This window comes from Cynara cardunculus (genome assembly GCF_001531365.2).
Source record: "Cynara cardunculus var. scolymus isolate 2C chromosome LG 11, CcrdV1, whole genome shotgun sequence".
In the NCBI taxonomy this organism is placed as follows: domain Eukaryota; kingdom Viridiplantae; phylum Streptophyta; class Magnoliopsida; order Asterales; family Asteraceae; genus Cynara; species Cynara cardunculus.
This window is the reverse complement of record NC_037538.1, coordinates 17270526-17277690: the sequence shown is the minus strand read 5'-3', so window position 1 is coordinate 17277690 and position 7165 is coordinate 17270526.

Genomic DNA, 7165 nt, shown 5'->3' with positions numbered 1-7165 from the left:
AAATGATTGGAGTTCATTTATTATGATTTGAATATTTATGGAATATGAATAGAGTTTATTAATTATGATTAATACTTTATATTAAGAAACAATTAATTGATTAAAAATTGAATGGTTGAGATGAGGGTTGTATAGGGTGTAGGAATGGCAAAGGGTATAGAATAACATCCCTATATATATATATAGAGAGAGAGAGAGAGAGAGTATATTTCTTTTACAACCTTGTGCATTTGTACAACCTTTGCAACCCAATTAATTGAGATATTTATAGAAATGATTGGAGTTCATTTATTATGATTTGAATATTCATGGAATATAAATAGAGTTTATTAATTATGATTAATACTTTATATTAGGAAACAATTAATTGATTAAAAATTGAATGGTTGAGATGAGGGTTGTATAGGGTGTAGGAATGACAAAGAGTGTAAAATAACATCCATATATATATATATATATATAATTGATGTGTGAATTAAGTAAGAAATGATTGTGGTTGTGAGAGTTGTGAAAAGTAGGAAAGATTCACAGGTTGTCCATTTAGTTTTTAATGAATAGTAGTAGGTTTTAAAGGGGGGTTAAAAGTCAATTTCTATTGAAAATCAAGCCCAAAAGGAAAGTTGAGTCACAAGGGCATGTCAAATCTTTCTAAAGTCAAACCTTCATCTCCAAATGGTTTATTTTTTTATAAATTAATACGTGAGAATAAAAGTTATGATAAGAAGCGTAAGAAATCATCTTTCGATCAATTTTAATTGAATCTCAACAGTAATGTGGACTAAGAAGCATCAGATCAGTTTCCTTCTAAAACGCAATTCATAGATGAGCATGAGATTAGAAATGATCAAGGTGTTAGATCTGTTTTTACATTTTTCATCATAACTTCTCTTCTCACACAATCATTCGTCTTAATCTTTTTAACCTTATAGGAACGATTCGGGTGTTAAAAGTTGTGAACATACGAAGGTTGATGTGTATTAGTAGAGAGATCCATTAAGGTTTGGGTTTTTTGGTACGGGTTTAGGTTGATAAAATAAACAATGGATTTCTTACGCTGTCTTCTTGAGTACGGGATTCCTCCGTAAAAAGGGTGTCAAAAACATAGTGTTGTAGTCGAGTCCGAAATCGGGTTTTGCATGTGAAAATAACTTAGACCTGATGTTTTTCATGACGAACTTTTTTGGGCTCGATCTGGCTAAAAAAGAAAAGGCATGGTCAAGCTTTAAGGTCCCAACTTTTTCGGATCAGGGTCCGGTAAGTCCCAGGTCGGGTTTCATACTCGGGTTTTCTTGTGCATCTTTATGTACGAGTGTGAGAATGATATGAGAGTTCATTTAACAAAGTGGAAGGAGGTTCATTTAAAATCAGTCTTTCTAAATTAATATGATCACCTTTGTTTCACATAGAAACTGGGTACGAATCAACAATTCCAAAAATTCAAATCAGGATCAAATCGTAGTCGATCATATCTGGTTTTAGCTTTTGTACAACATTTGTTTTACAAATATGATTATAGGCTCGGTCTGATTCAATTCAAATTCAGGGCCAAACTAGTTGTTTTCAAATGTGAAACTGAACTCGAGCTTGGTTCTATTTGATTCCGTACCAAATTGATTGGTTCGTCTATCGGTTGCATTGTCTTTGATTTTTCCAATGCACGTTTTTATCTCCAAGAACCCAATAAAAGGAAACCAGTATAAGATCAATTGTTATCGAAACATTTATTTTTGTATCTACATATTTACCATATTATAAAACATTTGTCAAACTTTTAAAAATAACTTAGAGATTGTTTACCGAACGCTTACCCAAATAAGCAGTTACCAAGTCACATTATGTTACAGATGAATATGATAAATACCAAAAATTTTACCTGGTAAGAGCGAAGGCCAAGACTTTGGAGTCTTACCCAGTTAGCGTTTACTGAGTAAATTCTTTCATACAATTAGGGGTGACCATGGGTTGGGTTGATCGGGTTGAAGACATTTAAACAACTCAACTCAATGCTTGCGGTTTGAAAAATCTTAACTCAACCCAACCCGTACGGGTTGGTCGGGTTGATACTTTGATACATTAAAATATTCTTCTCACCTAGAATATGTTATTTCTCTACTTATAATTTCTTTTTCATGATCAACCATTTGATACAACTTATCGATACTTCTTACGTATATCACATTCAGTTAATTTTCTCAATTTACATATATATGTTCACAGTTACTAAACATATATACGAATGAGTTATATAAAGATGTGAATAGATTGAAAATATGTGTATATGAAGAGCATACATGATAGTGTAATTGTATAATGTACATATTAATAGAAATTCAACAATCATATTAAATCCAAGAAATAAAAGAATATTAGGTTCATCGAGTTGAGTTCAAAAGTAACCCGATATCAACCCAATACCTACGATTTGACAATTTTACAACTCGATTAGACATCGGGTTGAATTATTTCGTGTTGGGTTGGGTTGATCGGATTGGTCGGGTTTTTTAACACCCCTACATACAATACCATTTTTAATAATAAAAAAAATCTTAAAATTAAAAAAAATCATATTCTTTGAATTATAAAGAATATGTTTGATGCTATAAAATCAAAGAAAGAATGCTAATCGTGGAACTAAAACAACAAACCAGTGATTGCCACATGTTTGCCTCTGATTGGTCAAGCGGTTTTGGGGTAGCGCAACACGATAGTGGCTCTTTGGGTGTTAAAAATGGTCACCATTATGAGAGTAAGTTACATACTTAGTCCCTCAACTATGGTGAAATCTGCAAATTTAGTTTAAAAGTTTAATTTGTTATAATTTTTAGGTTAAAAATGTTTATTTATAACGATTTGGTCTTTGTTTTTCTTACTGTATATAAATTAAGAAGTAAATTATAAAGTTCGTTCTTGTGGTTTTATCTTGGTTACGGAAAATGTTCCTAAACCCTAAAATTCATGACTAGGGTTTTCAAGGTTTCATTTTCGTTATAAATATAGTCATTTACCATGGCTCTATTAAATAATTTCCGTTAAAGCTAGGGGTATTTTTAATGGCTGATCATCCTCTCGGACCAACTATTGATTATTGCTTTGGTAAGCTATTACCTCACCAACTAGCTAATCAGATGTGAGCATGCTAATGATGCGAGAAGTGAGTTTATCGCATGCTAATGATGCGAACACATTGGTTTATCGCACCATATGATGCGATGAGTTGATGTTCTCGCACCAATGTGTTGCGAGTAGATGGGGTTGTCTCGCCCACGTGATGCGAGGAAATCATGTTATCATCTATATGATGCGACAAGTTTACTCATAATGTGTTTATCAAGTTATTTGATTATTTTGATGCGATAAATGAGGTTTGTTATATCAAAATGATGTGGATTTGTTACTATTACAGAGATGAGTTTATAAATGTGATTTGGTGATTATCCACCCTGTAATAACATCAAAGAGATTTCTCACTAGACCTCAAGGTCTAACCCTTATTTTGTGTCTCAAAAATGTGCATTACAGGTCGGGCACAATCAGAGGTTAAGGGGAAGGAGAAATTGTAAAGTGTTATACATGTTTGCATGGGTTTTGGGGCTAGCATATTATTCTTTTGTATCTGAATACTTGTTATGTATTCATACCCTTTGTTGGCTCTTCGAGACAAAAGCACTCATATGAATGGTGCTAATTCCCATATGTTGTATAGAGATTTTGTGGAAAAAGTAGTTAGCTATTTTGTAATATAACTCTTGTAAGATATTGAAACCAAATGTGTAAATTATATTTCTTCATATATGAAAATATATATTTATATGCAAATGTGATCTTGACATGTTACAAGTTTAAGATTCATATGTGAATCTTAAAAAATATATATCGTCATAAATATTAAATTAAAGATTACGAAATTATTGTTTTTTTTTTCTTCTAATTAGTGATTTAAATTAAAAATGGGTAACCTAATTTATATTTAAAACAAAAAGTGGGTATTTTTTTTTGTGAAAAAATAGTGAATTAGTGATTTAATAAGGGGAAGGTTTTAAGATGTCGCCTCAACTTCCTTAGGCTCTTTTCCTTAGGCTCTTTATATTAGTTAAGAAATGTATATTTACATATTTTCTTTTTTAAGATCTTGACTATTAAAAAATCTCATCTAATGGTTAAAATATATTCTCACATTTTCAACATTTTTTATTTTTCTCATTTGAACTAACCATTATATGTCTAATATATAGGGGTAAATACCAAAAGTGTATAAACCACAAATAATCTCACAAGAAGGATAAATCATCGAGAGAACACTCTGATGATTTATTTATCAAAATACTCAAATACCCCAATAACATGCATATTTCAAGATTTATTAACCAAATGTATCAAATATGCAGAACTCACTAAATCACCCACATATTTAATGAAATATCAAGTAAAACATATTAATACTTCAAAATAGACATTTTTGACATGTATTTAGTTTTCACAAAGCAACTTGAACTCACATTGTTAGAGTTTTGTTAAATCTAGGCGCTACCCAAAAACTTGAGTTTTCTTTGGTGAAGACTTGAAATCCACATGTTAGATTTTAGTTCCTAGATGCAAGGCTCTTAAGAACACTTTATTTACTCCGAAAACACAAGCAAAGAAAATCCAAGAGGAAATGAGAGTTGTTGGTGAAAATGGTTCAAACCCTAGATTCAAGATATGATAGCTAGATTTTACCTTTAACTTCTAGGAACTTCAAACCACAAGCAAGACTTCAAGATTCTTGAGAAAAACGGACCAAATGGGTTTTTAAGAGAAAACCCCAAAAACCAAGGTCAACAATGATGGAAAAAGATGGAGAAGAAGAAGATCTTGAGCTCCACCCCACAAAACTTGAATCTCTAGATCCAAATCTCTAAAATGCTTAAGAAGATTTCAATCTTGTGGATTAAATATGCTTGGACAGAAAATGTGAGAGAGGAGAATGAGTTGGTGAAAGAAATGAGAAGAAAAGGAGAGGTTTTCGGATTTAAAGGGTTGCAGGCCAGTTTCTGCCCGATTCACGGGCGTGAATCCCCCCCTTCACGGCCGTGAAGAAATGCTGCCAGAAAACTTTGTGCCTGATACGTACTAAGTATTTAGTACGTAAAGTACCTTTTTATTATCTTTTAGATAGGTTATTTTCTATTCATATCCCAACTTTGAGTCATTTTATCTCTTTTATCTGTTTTTATGCTAAGAAGAATGATGAACCTGTTTTTAGTGGATTTTGGTCTAAATTGATCTTATTTTGGACAGATTGGAGCAGTTGATGCAGTGGAAATGTGGTAGCATGACCTGATGGCTGATAGAGAGATGGATGAGACTTAGAAGTGATTGACATGATATGGGATGACATTTGAGAGACTTCTAAAGTTGAACCTGCTGTATTTTGATCAGATTAGCTGGAGCATTACAAGACTTATATTAGTTACCTTCTAATTAGTAGTTTGTATTATGTACTTTTAAGTTAGTTTTGAACTAGGAAAGGGTGAAAAGACTATTTTGCCCCCATAAATCCTTGGTATAAATAGGGGTTGTTGGRAGGAGTTTAAGACACACCTCACACCTCAACACCCACTTTCACCAACTCCTTTCTTTCTCTCTTTTGTTCTCTCAAGTAGGTTGACATCCTACTTGAAGAACAAGTTTCTAATATTAAGAAATCTTTTGGTTACATTTCAAGTTCTTTAATCGCTTTCCATTTACTTGCTTTATTTAATCGCTTTATTTATATTATCGTTATTTATATTCCATCTTTTATTTATTTACGCTAACTTGCTTTTTATTTCCGTCATTTATTTATTACGCTTTCCGCATCTTTATTATTCCGTCATTTATATTACGTCATTTACTTTCCGCATTTAGTTTATGTCTTTACTTATCGCAATTTACATTTCTCRTTATTTACTTTTCGTCATGAGTAGCTAATTTTATTAGCTCGGGTGTATGACAAAAAGGGTGGGTTTTTAAACCAAAATATAGTCGACCCTTTCATGTAACAACAATGTTTTACTTTTTCATTTCAAGTTTTATAAAACCAATGACACTTCTTGACGGGTTGATCACTTTGAAAGTGTTAAAGTGCCTTTGACTCTAAGYTGAGCCAATGTTTGCACGTCAACTTGGATGATATGGGAAGTAGACTTGAGAKAGTTGCTAACAAAGAGATTTGTCGTCCGTATTTTCTAAGTTGTTAATTCTCGACGGGTTGATCACTCTGAAGTGTTAAAGTGGAATGGATTCARAAATGAACCATTCAGAACACGTCAACTTGAATGATATGGGAATACACTCGAGAGGGTGATTTTTAACAAAAAGAATTGTTTATCCATATATTTTGAAGACACCATTTGTCACTTTCACTGGTCTGGATACCTCATAGAGATATGGGTTGAAAGCTATAATATCAGTGCATTGGTGAAGTCCGAGAGGAATACCTTCAAAGTAATTGGTAAAAATAGTTGTTACTGATTGCATGCTGTGGCAATCTGTCAGCATGGTTTCATGCTGTAGCATTTTGACAGCATTGGTCGACTGAAAATAATTTTTACATCTCACCCTAAAAGTCATACACCCTAGCTTGCTTTATATTCTGTTATTTCCTAATTTTAGTTGTGTTAACTCTGTTCTAATCAAAGTCTTCGAATTCGACTTCTGAAATCATTTCCTTAACCTTAATTTCTTTTAAACTTTTACTACGATCCCTGTGGACGATATCCGGTACTTGTACCACTTTTATTACTTGAAAGACGATATTGGGACTATTTGTATACTTGCTTTTAGTCCTAATTGTTGTTTGTGGCTGTGGTTTCACGACCCATCAAGTTTTTGGCACCGCTGCCGGGGATTAGTTAGTTAAAAGTTTTTTTTTTTAGTAAAGTAAAAGATTTGATTTTTCTCGTCCTGTTTTTAAAAATCGTTTTCAAAATTGGTGTATGTCACGGAGACATCACGGGAAATTTTTTGAATTGGATCCCGATATTGAGAGAACGTTTCGCCAAAGACGGAGAGCTCAAAGAGCATTTTTTGCTCTAATCTCTCCCAACATGGAGTTACCTCCCCCAATCATCCCTGAGATTCCATATTTAGAAAACCAACCACCTTTTTCCGAATTTTCAGCAAGAACACCACCACCATAATAATC